Source organism: Mauremys mutica, unplaced genomic scaffold, assembly GCF_020497125.1.
Source record: "Mauremys mutica isolate MM-2020 ecotype Southern unplaced genomic scaffold, ASM2049712v1 001188F_np12_obj, whole genome shotgun sequence".
NCBI lineage: Eukaryota > Metazoa > Chordata > Testudines > Geoemydidae > Mauremys > Mauremys mutica.
The window spans coordinates 26,566-45,427 of record NW_025423137.1 but is presented as its reverse complement, the minus strand read 5'-3'; positions in this window follow the sequence as shown (position 1 = coordinate 45,427).

Here is an 18,862-nt window from a genome sequence, read left to right as displayed (position 1 = left end):
GAAGAGACCTCCCTTGACAATCCAAGTAATTGCTTGTGAAGGAAAAGGCTTCTTTCCAATGGAGCATTGGAGAGAATCAAATCCTCAGTCTGGTGTTGATGAAAAGGCTATTGGCATTGACAAGGAGGTTGCTTCCGCTGCAATTTGCTGTGACAGGAGACCCTGTGTTGTGCGGCCATGCAATTCACTGGGGATATCTGTGCACAGAGCCCCTTCTAGAGGGTTCTCTGCAGGGGTGGCAGGAAATGGAGAATGACTGTCCTTTCACTTTTCATGTTATTGTTGATGAAAAATAGAGCAATTAGGGGAGAAGTCCCAGAGCGTGGCACCATGGCAGAGCTTGCCAAGAGAGCTGCTGGATAAAGAGCAGATTCAGGATCCAGCATCCAGTGCTGCCTTGCTGAACGTGCCTCCTCTTGTCCCCTTTTGGTCAATCTTTTTTGTTAACGGAGAAGCCCGACTCTGGCTAGCCATACAAATGCTTGCAAAAGAAACGGGTCTTTTTGCTGAAATGTGTCAAAAGGAGGCTTTGGATAAACATGGAAACAAGGTCAAGGTCACTGTAACTCATCTTGCATGTGCAGCTGTTGAAGCTACAAGGCAGAGTACTAAGCACGGTATTACCACGGCTGGTCACGGCAGGGTCTCTGTGTGGTGGGATCCGTGGGGTACAATCCCAAACTGTGGAACTGCTCTGTCCTCTTATCTCTCCAGTCTAGGCTGTGTCTTACAATGCTGCACTAGTGACAAGCAGCAAAACCCCCTCCATGTGCTGTGATCACTCAGCTAACAACATACAGCAATGCACCCAACTAAGTTGCATGAATGCTCTATAAGCCACTCCTCAATTATACATAGAGAGATACCAGCATATCTTCCTCAGCCTTGCACCTCAGAAATGTACCATCTTACACTGCTCAAAACCTCTTGAAAAGTGCAAGCTCATTAATTAATTCAGCACTTCCTCAAAAAGAAAGTGAACATGCACCAGCCTTTTTAATCTGAGCAGCTTTCCCAAGCACTTTGGACAATTTCACAAGTAAGTTTAAAGTATTAAAATAAGTTTATTAACTACAGAAAGATAGATTGTAAGTGATTATAAGTGTTAGGCAGAGAGGTCAAAGCTGGTTACGTAAATGAAAATAGAATCTCAGTGTGACATTCTAGACCTTTGGGGGAGCGGCTGTAACCCCCATAGTCCTCATTTTCATATAATCGTGATCTTACATATAGAGCATGACTTGTAAGGTATCAGGGGAAAGGATATGATCTGCTGAAAGTCATTTCTCTACCCATAGATGAATACCATTCATGCATCTGAAGTTATAAGAATGGTGTAGTATGGTTGTCACTATGCTGTAAGCAGTGATGAGCTGCCAAAATATTAACAACCGGTTCCCTCCTTCTCACCTCACGAGGGGGTCGTGCCCCCCCAGGAGGTCATGCCCCATCCAACCCCCCATGTTTTTGACACCCCCCAGGACCCCTGACCCATCCCCCCCTTTCCCTGTCCCCTGACTGCCCTTTGCAGCCCCATCCAACCCCTCCTCTCATTCTTGATGGCCCCCCGGGACCCCTGCCCCATCCAACCACCCCTTCTCTCTGTCCCTGAGTGCCCCCACCACCTCATCCAACCCCTGTTCCTTCCTGATTGCCCCCCGGGATCCTTACCCCCTGTCCTGGGATCTCACTAGCTTGAACAGAAGAAATTAGTTCAGGGAAATGAGCGGACTTGATTAAGCGTCTGGTCTGGTGTAGGTCCAGACGGCTAAGAACTCAGAACAAAGAACACAGAGACCCAAGTTCCCGTTCTCTGGGATTTTCAAATTCTCTTCCCTGATTGGTCCTTTGGTCAGGTGTTTCACCAGGTCTGTGTTAACCCTTTACAGGTAGACCTTAACCCTTAACTAACTACTTATGACACGCCCCCCAAATCACCAACAGTGGGAGCACAGGCGGTGATTTCCTCCTAAACTGCAAAAACCAACAGAGTAATAAACACATGCACTATTACATATACTACTAAGCATATAACATGTAAAGAACACTTTTTAGGCACTAGATTCTGGGAAACTGTCACGAGAGAGTGCATCAGCAACTTTGTTGGAAGCTCCTGAAATGTGTTGAATTTCAAAATCAAAGTCTTGGAGAGCTAAACTCCATCTGATAAGTTTTTTGTTGTTTCCCTTGTTAGTATGAAGCCACTTTAGTGCAGCATGATCGGTTTGTAGCTGGAACTGCCGTCCCCAAAGGTATGGGCGTAGCTTTTCCAAGGCATACACAATGGCGTAACACTCTTTTTCACTGACGGACCAGTGGCTTTCCCTCTCAGACAGCTTCTTGCTGAGAAACACGACAGGATGGAAGTTGTGATCCGGTCCTTCCTGCATTAGTACCGCTCCTACCCCACGTTCAGATGCATCGGTGGTAACTAGGAAGGGTTTGTCAAAGTCCGGGGCCCTTAATACAGGGTCAGACATGAGCATCGCCTTAAGCTGGATAAAGGCTTCCTGACACTCATCAGTCCACTTAACTGCATTTGGCTGGGTTTTTCTGGTCAGATCAGTTAGTGGAGCAGCGATTTGGCTGTAGTGTGGTACAAATCGCCTGTAATATCCGGCCAACCCTAAGAAGGATTGGACCTGTTTCTTTGATCTTGGGACAGGCCACTGTTGGATAGCCTGCACCTTGGCCTGTAGGGGGTTGATGGTTCCTTGACCCACCTGGTGTCCTAGGTAAGTCACTCTGTTTTGGCCTATTTGACACTTTTTGGCCTTAACAGTTAGTCCTGCCTGCCTGATGCGCTCAAAAACCATTTTCAAATGTTCTAGGTGTTCAGGCCAGGAATCAGAGACAATGGCCACATCATCGAGGTATGCAACTGCACAGTCTTCCAATCCTGCTAGTAGACCATCCACCAGCCTTTGGAAGGTGGCAGGTGCATTCCGCAGTCCGAATGGAAGCACAGTAAACTCATACACCCCTGCATGGGTGATGAAGGCAGATTTTTCCCTGGCGGGTTCATCTAGTGGTACCTGCCAGTATCCCTTGGTTAAATCAATGGTAGAGATGAACTGGGCACGTCCCAACTTTTCCAATAGCTCATCAGTGCGTGGCATTGGATAGTTGTCTGGACGAGTTACAGCATTGAGCTTACGGTAGTCCACACAAAAGCGTATTTCCCCATCTGGTTTGGGAACCAGAACCACTGGAGATGCCCATGCACTGGTAGAAGGGCGGATGATACCCATCTCCAACATGTTGTCAATCTCCTGTTTAATAGCAACTTTGGCATGAGGTGACACCCTGTAGGGTGGGGTCCTAATCGGGTGAGCATTACCTGTGTCAATGGAGTGGCAGGTTTGCTCAGTCCGTCCTGGGTTGGCTGAGAACAAGGGCGCGAAGTGAGTGCACAGCTCCTTGATCTGTTGACGCTGCAGACGTTGCAGGGTTGTGGTGAGGGTCACCTCTTCCACCCCACCATTTCTTTTACCTTCGTAGTAGACACCTTCAGGCCACTCGGTGTCATCTCCTTCCTGAACTGTAAAGTGACAGACCTGTAATTCTCTGGGATAAAAGGGCTTTAGAGAGTTAACATGAAACACTTTAGGCTTTAAAGAGGAATCAGGGAATGTTATGAGGTAGTTAACAGCTCCCAGGCGCTCCTGGACCATGTATGGTCCTTCCCAGGACGCTTCCATCTTATGGGCCTGTTGCGCCTTCAAGACCATGACCTGGTCTCCTACCTTGAAGGACCGCTCCTTGGCATGTCGGTCATACCAGACCTTTTGCTCCGCTTGAGCATCTCTTAAGTTCTCTCGAGCAAGGGCCCAAGAGTCTCGGAGGGTGTTTTGAAGGTTGCTTACAAAGTCCAGAATGTTAGTCCCTGGAGGAGGTGTAAACCCCTCCCATTGCTGCTTTACCAGCTGTAATGGCCCCTTAACCTCATGGCCATATACCAGCTCGAATGGTGAGAATCCTAAACTGGGATGTGGAACAGCCCTGTAGGCAAACAGCAACTGTTGTAACACTAGATCCCAATTATTGGAGTGTTCATTGACGAATTTGCGGATCATGGCCCCCAATGTTCCATTAAACCTTTCCACTAGGCCATTAGTTTGGTGGTGGTACGGGGTGGCAACCAAATGATGCACCCCATGAGTTTCCCACAGGTCTTTCATGGTCCCTGATAGGAAATTTGTTCCCGAATCTGTTAGAATCTCAAAGGGCCAACCCACCCTCGTAAAAATGTCAGTTAAGGCCTGGCACACAGTTTGAGCCCTGGTGTTGCCTAGAGCTACTGCTTCCGGCCATCTGGTAGCAAAGTCCACAAAAGTCAGTATGTACTGCTTTCCTCTGGGGGTCTTTTTTAGGAAAGGACCCATAATATCCACAGCTACTCGCTGAAATGGGACCTCAATTATGGGAAGTGGCTGGAGAGGGGCCTTGACCTGGTCTTGAGGTTTTCCTACCTTTTGGCATACCTCACAAGACCGGACATACTTGGCAACGTCCTTGCCCATCCCCTCCCAGTCGAAGGACCTTCCCAACCTGTCTTTGCTTCGGTTCACCCCAGCATGGCCACTGGGATGATCATGGGCTAAGCTTAAGAGCTTTTCCCGGTACTTCGTTGGAACTAGCAACCTTTTTTGAGGATGCCAGCCCTCTTGGTGTCCACCATAAAGACTTTCCTTGTATAAAAGTCCTTGGTCCACAACGAACCGGGATCGGTTAGTGGAGCTGAGAGGCGGTGGGTTGCTGCGTGCCGCCGCCCATGCTTTCTTGAGGCTGTCATCGGCTTCCTGCTCTGTCTGAAACTGTTCCCTTGAGGCGGGAGACACCAGTTCCTCTGGAAGTGATGTAGGTGATGAGATTGTTTCTGTTGACTGTGAACCGCTCTCCGCTGGTCCACGAGGTGTTATTTCAGGCTCCGGCTGAGCCTCTAGGGTAGGGTTGTCTGCTGCTTCTGCCAGTTTTGGCCCGTTGTCGCCCTCCGGCGGTGGAGTTGTAAGCGCTGGCGTCGGTGCTGGCGCTGGTACTGCCGCTGGTTGCTCTTCCAGTTCCGGTTCTGGGACTGGATGTAGTATGGCTGCTGTAGGTGTTGGCATGGGATCCGGTTCCACCACCTCTGTCTGGGTCTCTGGTAATACAGACGGGGTCTTGGTGGATGGCTCAGGAACAGGGATGGGTGCAGCAGCTCGTCTGGCTTGGCTGCGTGTAACCACTCCCTCTGTTTCTGGCGGCTCAACGTGATGGGCCAAGTGGTTGCCCAGAATCATGGGGACAGAATAATTGTCATAGACAGCAAAAGTCCACGTCCCTGACCAGCCCTTGTACTGGACAGGTAAACGCACTGTAGGTAATGTTACAGGTTTTGACATGAAGGGGCGAACTGTCACTTTGGTTTTCGGGTTGATGAATTTGGGGTCCACGAAGGTTCGGTGGATAGCTGACACATGTGCTGCAGTGTCTCTCCATGTGATAACTTCCTTTCCGTCCACTCTCAAAGTTTCCCTAAAGCATACGGGTATTTGAGAGATATCTAATTCCGGGTTTCCTTGGTGTGCAGGTGCAAGGAGTTGGACCCGGTTCAGGTTCTTTGGGCATTTGGCTCTGATATGCCCCAGCTCATTGCATCCAAAACATCGCCCACTTGATGGGTCACGGGGTTGTGTTGGTTTACTGGAAACTGGTGAGGTAGAAAAAGAGGTAGGGTGTGACTGTGCTTGGGTTGTAGGTGTGGGCTTGATTGGCCCTCGATGGTAAGATTTAGTCTCGGTGGGTACCTTGTGTGATTCGCTCCCTTTGGCAGTAGCTTTCGTGTTGTCTACCGATGCCATCCATCTGGCTCCAATCTCTCCTGCCTCAGTGAGAGTTTTAGGTTTACCATCTTGGATGTAGCGTCTAATGTTCTCAGGAACACCATCTAGGAACTGCTCCATCAATATCAGGAGGTGTAGGTCGTCTAGCTCCTCAACCTTGGATCCTGATATCCAGGAGAAATAGTGTTTTTCCAGGTAAGCAGCATGCTCTGGAAATGACATCTCTGGTTTCCATTTCTGGGCTCTGAAACGCTGACGGGCGTGATCAGGGGTGATGCCCATTCTGAGTCTGGCTTTGGTTAGGAACAGTGGAAAGTCGTCCATCTGGTCTCTAGGCATTTCAGCTGCCACAAGGGATAATTGTCCGCTGAGCTGTGACCTCAGCTCCATCATGTATTGGTCTTTAGGAAGATGGTATCCAATACAGGCCCTCTCAAAGTTTTCTAAAAAGGCCTCAACATCATCCCCTGCCTTGTAGGCGGGAAATTTTTTCCGAAAAGTTTGATCAGTAGGTGGATGGGGTGGTGGATTATGCTGCTTAGCCTGTTCTACTTCCAGAGCCTGCCTCTGGATTTCCAGATCTTTCTCTCTTAATTCCATTTGTCTGATGTGGTCTGCCTCTCTGGCTTTCTGGTCTGCCTCCATGGCTGCCATGGCCATCTGGTGTTCTCTCTCTTTGGCTTCCAGGATTTTTATTTGCAATCGAGCAAGCTCTAGTTGGTCACTTGTTTCTGTCATATCTGTGCCTTGGGGTGCTGGCCACCCCCTCCCTGTTTATGATAACTTGAGTAGAGAAAGGGTAATTAATCCTGTGTATAGCAAATTGTGTGTTGCAACTCTCTATTGTTCTGTACTGAGCAACAGGGAAAATCTAAAAACTCTCTGTCTCTCTGCGAGAAAAGACTAGTGAAAATCTCAGCTTCCTGGCTTCTGCATTTCAAAAGTCACAGGACAAAAAAACTGGCTTCAGGAGCTTTCTCTCCTCACCAAACCTGTTTTCCCTGTTGGACGGGATGAGCTCCGAGGAGCACTCCCCCCCACCCAAGGAATCCTGATCACACAAAGGAGGGACACACCTCCTTGCAACCAGAGCTAAAAATCTCTGGCTTGAGAATCCTTATCTCCCCAGCAACCCTGTGAGGGCACTTCCCCCCACCTAAGGAATGCACACACTTTCTTTTCCTCCAAGGTGCTTTTCTATGCCACCCGAAAGAAAACTGCTTTCAACAAAGCCTGCTGGAAAACATAATTCCCTCCAGCCAAACTGCTGAAACTGCTTCTAACAATACCACTTAGAAACAGAAGACTAGTAAACTCCCTCTTCTCTCAGGTTGCTTTCCTGCTCTAGAAGAAGAGAATAGCTTCCTTCAGCGTAGCCCAGCTGAAAAAAACTCCTTCTAACAATGGGTTCGAAACTCCGCTGCCACCATGTCCTGGGATCTCACTAGCTTGAACAGAAGAAATTAGTTCAGGGAAATGAGCAGACTTGATTAAGCGTCTGGTCTGGTGTAGGTCCAGACGGCTAAGAACTCAGAACAAAGAACACAGAGACCCAAGTTCCCGCTCTCTGGGATTTTCAAATTCTCTTCCCTGATTGGTCCTTTGGTCAGGTGTTTCACCAGGTCTGTGTTAACCCTTTACAGGTAGACCTTAACCCTTAACTAACTACTTATGACACCCCCATTCAATCCCCCGTTCCCTGCCCTCTGACCGTCCTGACCCCTATCCACCCCTCCACAACCAACCAAATACCCCCTCCCTGCTCCCTGCCCCCTTACCACACTGCCTGGGGCCGGGACCGGGTCCACTCCGCCGGGACCTCAACCGACCCTGCGGGGCCCGACTCTCCGGGCCGGGCCGGCACCGGGGCCAGAGCTGCTCCGCCGGCACCGGGGCCGGAGCCGCGGGGCCCAACTCCCCGGGCTGGGCCCGAGCTGGGGGTGCTTGGCTGGGACCGGGCTGGGGCACTTGGCCAGGACCAGAGGGAGCCATTCCACCCCCGCGCCCAGCTTACCTGCCTGCTGCTTTTTTCTGGCTTCCCATGAACATTTGATTCGTGGGAAGCAGAGGAGAAGGAGGGCGGAGCACTTAGGAGAGAGGAGGAGGTGAGCTGGGGCCGGGCACACAGCTGCATGAGCCTTTGTTAAATTTAAAAGCTTTTTAGAGCCAGTTGTCCTGGAACCACTGGTTCTAAAAAGGCTTCTAAATTTCACAACCGGTTCTTGTGAATGGGTGTGAACTGGCTGGAGCTCACCACTGGCTGTAAGTTGGGGGATTCAGCCATCACCTGCATGAAGCCACATATGGGGAATTGCTCAACCTTGCTTGGAAAGACACATGGTGCCGGGACCCCCATCCAACTGAAGTCTTCAGTGTCACAGTGACCCAAGGTGTGTGCACAGAATGGGGATGGTGTATGTGTGGGTGGGTGGATAGATGGATGAATTGATTTCTGCATGTGTTTGTGTGGTTTTCTGCAAGGGTTTTGTGTGGGGGGGTGTTATTACAGCTCTGGGGGTTGTGTTTGTGGCTGTGAAAATGTGTGTGTGTGTTCATGTGGCTGGATTTGTGCATGTGTTTGCATCTGTTAGTAGTTGTGTTGATGTTGGCTGGATTTATGTGGGTGTTTGTGTATATTAGCAATTGTGTGTGTGTGTGTGTGGCTGGATTCATGCATGTGTTCGTGTATGTTTGCAATTGTGTGTGTATGTGTGTGCGAATGCTCAGCTGCCCTCTGCCAGTGCAACAACCGTTTCTCTATATGTCACAGCCCCCATACCGTCGACCCCGGTGATGATTTCCCCATCTTAAAAGGGCTGGCTGGCCTGACACTTAACCCCTCTGTGGAGTGTGGCGGGGGCTGCAGCTCACCCCCTGTGGGGCAGGAGGGCCCAGATGTGGGGCACTGGGCTCCGATGCACCTGGAAAGCAGCTCAGGTGAGGTGGGGCAGGGCATGTGGTGTCCATTCTGTGTTGCCTGGTGCTGGGCCATTGCACAATCCCCAGCCACGCCGCACAGCGTGTCCTGAGAGGGGGCCAAGCAGATGATCCAGCATGAGGGGATCATTCTCATTGGTAGCTGTCCAGTGGCAGTGAGTTCCACAGGCCTTGGCACATGCTGTGTGGGGCAGGAGGTCCTTGTATTTGGAGCAGTGGGAGTGAACTGCGTGCGGTTGTGTCTCTGAGCACAATTGTGAATATTATGGTGTGTGTGGGGGTGATTGTGAGTGTGGCTCATGGATGGAGGAGTTTGGTGGGCTGTGGGAGCCCCTGAAGGACCAGCTCAGCGTGTGAATGAGTGACTGGGGTGTATGTGGGGGCCGGACTGTGGGTTGGGGTGTCCAGGAGGATCCCAGGGAAGGGACTAGGGGGATTAGGGATAGAAGAGTGTGGGGATACCAAGGTGCATTGTGGGAATGTGGGATTTAGAGAGCCCAGAGTGGATGGGTGGGGGCGGGTTGGAGGACCCCACAGTGGCTGAAAAGGGGAACCCGGCAGGTTGGGGGGCAGCAGAGATGTGAGATGAGGAACCCCCCACCCTGGGGATGGACTGGGGGGGGATGGGAAAGTGGGGCCCAGCAATGGAGAAATGGGCTGGAATCAATTAGGGGCAGGGCGCTGAGGACGGGGAGGGACTAGGATAGCAGGGGCTGCGGGTCAGGAGTGAGGGGCACCACTAGAGCTGGGGGGAACCCAGGGGGCTGCAGGTCGGGAGTGAGGGGCACCAGCAGAGCTGTGAGTCTGGAGGTCAGGACTGGGATGGCAGGGGCTGCGGGTCGGGAGTGAGGGGCACCGTTAGAACTGGAGGGAGCGCAGGGGGCTGCGGGTCGGGAGTGAGGGGCACCAGCAGAGCTGTGAGTCTGGAGGTCAGGACTGGGATGGCAGGGGCTGCGGGTCGGGAGTGAGGGGCACCGTTAGAACTGGAGGGAGCGCAGGGGGCTGCGGGTTGGGAGTGAGGGGCACCAGCAGAGCTGTGAGTCTGGAGGTCAGGACTGGGATGGCAGGGGCTGCGGGTCGGGAATGAGGGGCACCGGCAGCACAGTGACTGAGGATCTCAGCAGGGAGTCCAGGGGGCTGCGGGTCGGGAGTGAGGGGCACCAGCAGAGCTGGAGGGAGTGCAGGGGGCTGCGGGTCGGGAGTGAGGGGCACCGTCAGAGCTGGAGGTAGCGCAGGGGGCTGCGGGTCCGGAGTGAGGGGCACCAGCAGAGCTGTGAGTCTGGAGGTCAGGACTGGGATGGCAGGGGCTGCGGGTCAGGAGTGAGGGGCACCAGCAGAGCTGTGAGTCTGGAGGTTAGGACTGGGATAGCAGGGGCTGTGGGTCGGCAGTGAGGGGGACTGGCAGCACAGTGACTGAGGAACTCAGCAGGGAGTCCAGGGGGCTGTGGGTCGGGAGTGAGGGGCACCAGCAGAGCTGGAGGGAGCGCAGGGGGCTGCAGGTCAGGAGTGAGGGGCACCAGCAGAGCTGTGAGTCTGGAGGTCAGGACTGGGATGGCAGGGGCTGCGGGTTGGGAGTGAGGGGCACCGTCAGAGCTGTAGGGAAGGCAGGGGGCTGCGGTTCGGGAGTGAGGGGTACCAGCAGAGCTGTGAGTCTGGAGTAAACGTGATAGGACACCGCATATTATGCACTACTCCTAGTAAGGGGGTAAGAGGGTAAGACAGAGGGGACAGAGGGGATTGTAATGGGGCCTGGCACACCCACACACCGGGGATTGTTAAGGGTTGAAGGGACAGGGACACCCACACACACTGAGATCACGTCCTTGGAGGAACGCAAACCCTCCACAGAAGGACCTGGTCTTTTCCGTGATGGCAGCCCAGCCTGGGTGAGTCAAAGTCTCTTTTTATACAGGCACGTCCCAGAGATCCTGACTAGGGGGAGAGAGACACCCACCCACCAGAGATCCTTAATGGTCTAGGGTGCACCCCCACACCAGGGATTCTTATGGGTGGGAGGAATGGAGACAGCCAGACACACTAAGATCACTTCCTCCCAGGAGCCTGGGCCAGACCGGGAGACACAGTCCCCCTTTACATATCTGCCAGACAACCTTCCTCCCAATCCCTCCACACAATGTTCTTATTTGGAGGTGAAGCCAGGGAAACCACATGGAGGATTCTTACCTGGGGAACTGGGGGGACCGGCCATGTAGCTTCAGCACCTGAGACTGAGCCTCTGGCTTCAACACTCCTATTTCAACCTGTGAGCTCTGCCAGCAGGTCCAGCCGAACTACACTCCTGTTCAGAGACTGTTCCTCAGTCAATGCACAGAGCAAGTTTGTGCTGTGACACTGGGCAGACTTTTAAAACATAGCAGGGTTCATTAGTCAACTGAAACACAGCACTGAACGTCTTTAGATTAGCACAGAGAAGCAAAGATGACGATATAGTCCATACTGGCCAATGCCCTTGAGCCAGGCTGCTGTAGAAAACAGTTTGGTTTCCTTTCACTGAGCCTGTCCATTTGTCTTTGCTCCAGTAGAGCTCCCTGCATCTGCAAACCCAGTTCTTCCTGCTCCCAAGCACATCATGAGTCCATGTATGCTTCACTCAGCCAAGCTGAGATCCTCCCATGGACAGGTGACAATTATTCCCTTGTCTCTGTTGGGTATTCCACTGATGTAGGTTGGTCCCAGCCTGTCCTTATGACCCATTCATATCACCCCATGACAGCTTTGTGACAAAACACCTCATGTCTCCTGCTCTTTATAATCATGGCAATACCAACCACAGAGGGAAACTGAGGTGTGTATTGGCATCACCAAAATTCCCACCTCTATCACACACACACACTGCTCACAGCCCTTGGAGAGAAAGCAAAGCACGGGAACTGGATGTTAGTCCAGTGAACACAGTGGAGGACAAGCTGCAATCCTCACACCCTGGTCAAACAGGAGAGGCATGTGGGTCCCCACCCATACAGAGGGGCTGGCTAGAGGCCTGATACCCGAGAGGCCATTGCTTGAGCAGACCATGGAGGCAGGTCAAAGGCTTCGCTACCCCAGAACTGTGGCATCGCAAAAGCACATTTTGGGGAATTAGGAAATCTAGTGACTCAGGTGTAATGGGAGGGAGAATTAAACTCCCCAGTGTGTGGAGAAGGCTGGGGAATTAAACACTAAAATTCAGGAGCAACAGCCCCTAATTCTTCTGAAAAGAAGGAAGTTTGGGGTGGGCTTTAGCAATTAGGGTGCAGCACATTCATAGATTGGAATTATTAATTAATAAGTGATGTAAATCATGAGTATTAATGCTTGATGCTTATGGACTTCCCAAAGGCCACGTATGGGTTGGGGCAGCTATTGACATTCTTGTAATCAGAGAAAAGGAGCAGATATGGTATATAGCCATCCTATTACCATAAGGAAGTGGATAAAATAACCTCCTAGTTACCAGGTTTTCATTTTGTCAGGTCCCTGAGACAGTGTAAACTGAAGCAGGGCTCCCTTCTGATGGTCCTCTTTGCCCGTCGATCTTTCTTTCCAATGGTGTCGGTATCTTGTAAGTATGCACAGTGCAAAACCCTCTTTACTGTACTTATCTTAGTTTAATTGTTACGTGTATTGAGCCTGGCCTATGATTTCAGTTATAACTGTCTGGATTAAATCACGTTTCTGCGTTTCACCAAATTCCATCTTCTCAATTAACTCTGAGTAGCCATGTACAAGGGCAAGTTGTACCCCAACCTGTAATCTTATGTGTGTAGAAACTGTCCAGGCTACACCACCGCCCTGTGACATCATCAGCCAAGTGCCCATTGGTGCCAGGGAAGTGGCCCTGGTGTGGGAGGGAGGATGCAGCAAGGACTCAGGGTCGGAGGCCTGGGTCACTGTGCATTGAGATGGGGAGGTCATATGGGGAGGGGGGTAATGAGTGGGAGAGGGAGGTCAAGAGTTATAATAATAATAATATTGGGGGGGGGGAATGTATAATGAAGTGAAACTGAACAGAAAGAAAACTGGAGTGGAGGCTCTAAAGCAACAAGGCTTGGGAAGGGATTTGGGGTAAAAGGTCTGGGATCCCCCACAGCTCCAGATCCCCAAACCTCTCCTCCCTCCCACTGACCCACCCAGCCCTCTTCCCGGGTGCCCTTCCCCCACACTCCCCTCCCCTTCTTCCCACTACTCTCAGCCGGCACCACCTCCGGCCACCTTGGGAACTTCTTGTGTTCCCTCCTCGTCTCTCACAACCTCCTCCCTCCCTGCTGCTTCTTAGCTCTAACCCTGCACACGCCCTCCCCATGTCCTGGCACCCCAGAATTATCTACTCCTCCCTTCTCCTCCTCTCCCATAGCTCTGTTCTCCCTTCACCCGTGGGCTCCAGAATGGCAACTTTATACACTCTCGTATCAAAAGAGGAGCTCACCTGACTGTCACACAAGCCATGCATGAGTCATACACCTATTAACTCAATTTAGAATTCTACAGGAGGCATATTTTCCTCCTAAAATGAGGAAACGGCATGAAAGCTACAGTTATTAATGTAAAAGCAACAAAGAATCCTGTGGCACCTTATAGACTAACAGACGTTTTGCAGCATGAGCTTTCGTGGGTGAATACCCACTTCTTCGGATATTCACCCACGAAAGCTCATGCTGCAAAACGTCTGTTAGTCTATAAGGTGCCACAGGATTCTTTGTTGCTTTTGCAGATCCAGACTAACACGGCTACCCCTCTGATACTTGAGTTATTAATGTAGTTATTAAGGTATCCTATAAGGATACATTAAATGCAATTTTAAAATGACTGACAGCACCAAAAAGGCAAATGTCCAAAAAATTATTCTAGTGGTGGGAGATAAGGCAAAAAAAGTGGGGCAAGGGAACTTGTCAAAACTTGTATGACAAATAAAGGTATAAAGTTATTACTACTTGGGTTTTTTAGAGCCCACACAGCTTCTAATAACCCAGGGGACAGGACTCCTTACCCAGCAAGACCACCGTCTCATAGTTCTCCTGCATGACATCCCTGCAGAGGGCTCTCTGAGCGGGGTCCAGCAGAACCCACTCTTCCCTGGTGAAATACACAGCCACCTCCTCGAAGGTCACCGGCCCCTGAAAGAGTGAGAGTCCAACACTCAATACCTGCTGCCCCCGTCACAACCCCACCACTCACAGGGGAGAGGAGCCAATCAAAGGGAAGCTCTGGGTGGCTCACAGGCAGGAGTCCCACCCCCACCCTGCTCAGAGCAGCCAGGAAACACCAGGGTGAGGGGACGAAGCGAGAGCCCCTTGTCTCTCCCAGCAGCTCCATCACCCCCCTACTAGCCGCAGACGGACACAGGAGACGGAGGCCCTGGCAGGGCGCAGGGAGAGCTTGCTGGCAGAGAGCCCAGCGCTGTTCTCATTGTGAAGAGCAGGACAGGACCAGACTTAGTGGGGGGCAGACGACATGATGGTCCAGGGGGGCCTTGCTGAGGGGTGTCCTGTCTCTCCTCCCCGCACTTCTCTTCAGCTGTCTGCCCCTGCACCTGTTCCTGCAGCCCTGACCCCTCCCCCCCCACTTGGAGCTGCCCCGGCCAAGCTGCTCCCAGGAGCCTCCCGGGTGCTGTGCGGGGGGGTGGGGGGGTGGGGTGTTTGCTGATGTCAGGGTGGCCCCACCCTCCTGCCTCTGCCCAGTCTCTGCTGAGCTGAGGTGGGGGGACAAGATTCTGTGCTGCTGCCTCTGGGTCAGGAGTGGGAGCTGCTGGCCCCTGCTGCTGTGTGCACGAGCCTTCAGACTAGTGAGTGCCGCTGGGCTGGGAGTGACAGCGGGTGTGTCTCACCCCCGCCGCCCCCCACATACTCACCCCACAATAGACACTTCAATTACTGTTATTACTTCTTTTTACTTCCTGTCAAAATGCGCAAAGTGCACATAGTCTCTGTAATTTTATTCTTTCACATTTGGTCAGGATGACAGTGCTGGTATTTTAGCTTTCTAACTGGTCTGTGCATTTCAAATTTTTATTTCTGTCTTATGCTTAAATTCAATTCTTTGAGTAATGAGTTCTAAAATGCCTCACCTGTCCTGGCTGGAGTAATTATCATTATTACTGTTATTACCATATTGTGCTTTGTCATTCATTATTTAAAATGGTACAGTCAAATAACAGACTCTACATTTTGCATGTACTTACCTTAGCAGGGCTCATTTTAAAAAAAATTAGCTAAACTCAAAACTTTAGACACTGTGCAGATGAAGATCACTTATCTTCAGATTGTATTTTTAAATCTGTCTGTAAAGTAACTTAAAATGTCTATGAAAATAAATACAGTTCCAAGTATGATACTAATAGCAATGATGGAGTGAAATGTTAGTGAGTCACCTACATGATAGTGACCAGTTAACACAAATGCCAAAATAACTAGAGAAATAAATTCCCATTCGTAAAACAGAGAAAAAAAACTTTAATCCCCTATGTAAACTAAGTAAATATGTTTTCAGTGGAATGAAAAACAAATTGACTAAAATAGAGGAGATAATGGCAGTAACATGGAGCGTGTCTGTTAGAGAAAGTAAGCAGATTTTATTTATTTTTATTTATCTCTACTAAAGATGGGGTAAAAAGTATCAACCTTGTGTTTCTGATACCTGCATTAAAGCTCCAGAACTGATACCTCAAGGCTTGGGATAGGGAATATCTTGCTGTATTGTCTCCTGATTGTTCTAAATTTACTTTTAAATTTAATATGTGGCTGTATTAAGATTATGGGAAAAGAGGTACCAAGTGGTAACAGGGTGAACAATTAGCAGGAAGATTAATTTTAAATAATTTTTTTTTGTAAAGGCACCTCTGTTTCCAAATGTGCCTTAACCACAGGATACAGGTTGTGTGTCAATGCTAATGAGGTATAATCAGAATCACATTATAAAAAGGGGGTGCCCAGAGCAGGAAAATTGAGCTCCCTATGGGAAATTCCAGCAGGAACCATCCCTCTACTGATGATCAATCCATGAGAGACACCTCAGACCCTAATACTATTGAACAGGATGTGAGTAGAACTAGAGTTGTAACTTTTGCACAGGTCCTCATATAATGTCTATATGCCTTGGGTCGTCATAACCTTAACTGTAACTTCAATAAAACTTGTAAAACCGACTAGACCTTGTACCTGTGAATGTCTGTGTGGTCACTACCCTTGGTCTTTGTGTGTTCCTAGAGACTGTACATTTGAAGCAAGTAGCAGAGGCAACTTTCACTCTGTTAAGCTTGAAACTGTCGCCACCAGAGCCGACACCGCGGTGGTGTAATACCACATTACAAACTGCACTTTAAATAAAAGGCTGCACAATACACCACACACCAGGCCACCCTCACTTCTGCGCTGCTGCTGCTGGCGGTGGCATTGCCTTCAGAGCTGGGCGCTCGGCCAGCAGCCGCTGCTATCAGGCCGCCCTGCCAGTGCTTAATTTGTGCCATGGCTGAGCTCTGGCACCTCTTTCAATACAAATTAAGCACTAGACGGAGGCACCAGGGCCTGGACGTGATGGTGGGGAGCCCGTGAGGGCCAGGGGTGATGGGGGGCACCAAAATACAAGTTCACCCAGGGCGCCATTTTCTCTAAGGCCAGCCCTGGAGCTGGGTATGGGGGAGGGGCATATCCCCTAAGGCCGTGGTTCTCAAGCAGGGGTCCCTGGACCTCTGGGGGGCTGCGAGCTGGTTTCAGGGGCTCCTCCAAGCAGGGCCAGTGTTAGACTCGCTTGGGCCCAGGGCAGAAAGCCCAAACCTCACTGCCTGGGGCCATGAGCCCTGCCACCAGGGGCTGAAGCCAAAGCTGGAGCAATTAGCTCTGTGGGGGGCCCTGTCACATGGGGCCCCAGGCAATACCCGTTTGCTACCCCCTAACACCAGCCCTGGCTTTTCTGTGCAGAAAACCAGGCATATGCAGGGCAGTGGGGGTTTTATAACATGTTGAGGGGCCTCAGAAAGAAAACAGTTGAGAACCCCTGACTAAGCCTCATTGGTGGGTGCCCCTCTACATCTCACAGCCGCCGCTGGTTAGTCGGTGAGGCTCTAGCCCTGGGATTCTGCTCCCTTTACCTAGCCCCACCTAGGTGTGTTCTTTGCTCTTCCACAAATCAGAGCATTTCCACCTTCTAACCTCATGGGTCTGTTCATAGAATGGAAGCCACATATTAAACAAGTCCCAACAGGTTTGCCACACCCTGGCTTCCTCCCATTCTCCACCCTGTGAATTTCCTGCCCCGCACCAACCTCTAAACCAGACTGCCCAAGCCTCCCACCTCCTGTGTATCTGCTGTCACTCTCCCTCCAGCAGGAACCCACCAATAACCCCCAATAACCCCTACCTGAACGGGCTCCTCTGAAGCCATTTCCCTTCCCTGTCCCATAGGAGGATGGGATGAACCGGGAGACGTGGGCATCATTCTGCAGCCTGGCAGGATGAGAAGGGCAGTTGTGGATGTTTCAGAACTGGCTTTAGTTCATTTCACATCACAATTCCCCCAGGCCCTTTCCCTGCAGACAGACATCCGAGACTCTGCCATGCTGGAAAATGCTTGATCTCTTTATTACAGTGTAGACCTGACCCCTCCTGCCAGGGCTAAATCCACAGACATTTTTCAGCCTCCACAGTAATAAAGTCTCTGAACAAAATGCTAGAAAGGAGCAGAACCAAAGGGGCTGGGCAGGCTCCATAAGGGACACTGGTTCCTCCTTCCCCACCGGTGCCCCAGCCATGCCCTGTGGCTGGCAGAGAACGGCCACCCCATCTCCACCCCAGAGGGAGCTGTGTCTCAGGGCTCCCCCAAACAGCACCCAGCAACCCCGATCCCCTTTGGGGGAATGACTCAGGGCAACAATTTCCCACCCAAACAAAGACGAATTGCTGCTGATGAAATGGGGGGTGGGGCGAAGCCCCCCAAATATGAGGAGAATTTAAATTGACATTTGAAAATTATAGAAAAAAAATCAGGAAAAATAAGAGCCTAGAGAGTCAACAATTTTAGGAAAAACGAGGGAATCTCCTTGGGTTTGACGGTCCTGTGTGGTGAGGGGAGAGAAAAGGGGGAGAACTAGAGAGACTTGTTACCAGTGCTGGGGAGGGAAGTGGCACAGACAGGAGAAGGATGCAGGTATCTCCCCCCCGACTCACACACACTCTCCCCCTGGACTTTCCCGGCTGCACAGAGACCGTTCAACCCCCACCTGCCCCCTGCCCTTCCCCCGCCTGCAGCTCCGGCTTCTCCCCGCCCGCCCCCGCCAGCCACACCTAGGGGAACCCCCGGGCCCCAGGCTCTGTCCCCACCTGGATCCCAGCGGGGCCGGGGGCAGATCCTGCTGCAGCTGAGAACAGCAGCTCCGGCCCGGGCGGCTCCAGCGCTGCTGGCAGCACGTGGACACCCGGGAGCAGCTGCTGAGCCCGGGCTCCTGCGTCACAAAGTGCCAGAGCCCCGCACCCGGGAGCTGCCCCGCCCCCGTGCTGTGCCAGAGCCCCGCCCCCAGGATCTGCCCCGTCCCCGGGCTGTGCCAGAGCCCCGCCCCCAGGAGCTGCCCCGCCCCCGGGCTCTGTCAGAGCCCCGCCCCCAGGAGCTGCCCCGCCCCCGTCTGTGCCAGAGCCCCGCCCCCAGGAGGTGCCCCGACCCCAGGCTCTGCCAGAGCCCCGCCCCCAGGAGCTGCTCCACCCCCGTCTGTGCCAGAGCCCAGCCCCCAGGAGCTGCCCAATGTCCCATCTCTGGGCTTTGTTCTCTTGCCTCCTTGTTCCCAGCACCCACCGCTCCCAGCTGCTCCCTTCCTGTGTCTGCAAACACCACCTCCCCCCGGGGCGGCTGCAGCGCTCGCTGGGGCTGTCTCCAGTGGCTGAAGTTGCCTCCATCTCTGCTTTACCTGGGTGGGGGGAGAGACAAAGCGAGGAGATGGTCCCAGGGTGTGAAAGCAGAATTAGGGGGCAGGGAAAGAAGGACTGTTTGGAAAAGTGGGTTTTTTGCGAGGGGAGGGGAGGTCATTCCTGTATTGGACCAACTGCCGGTGGGGGGAGAGAGAGAGAGCGAGAGAGAGAAGCAACACGCAAGCTGCGCTCTTTCCCCAGCAGCAGGTGGGC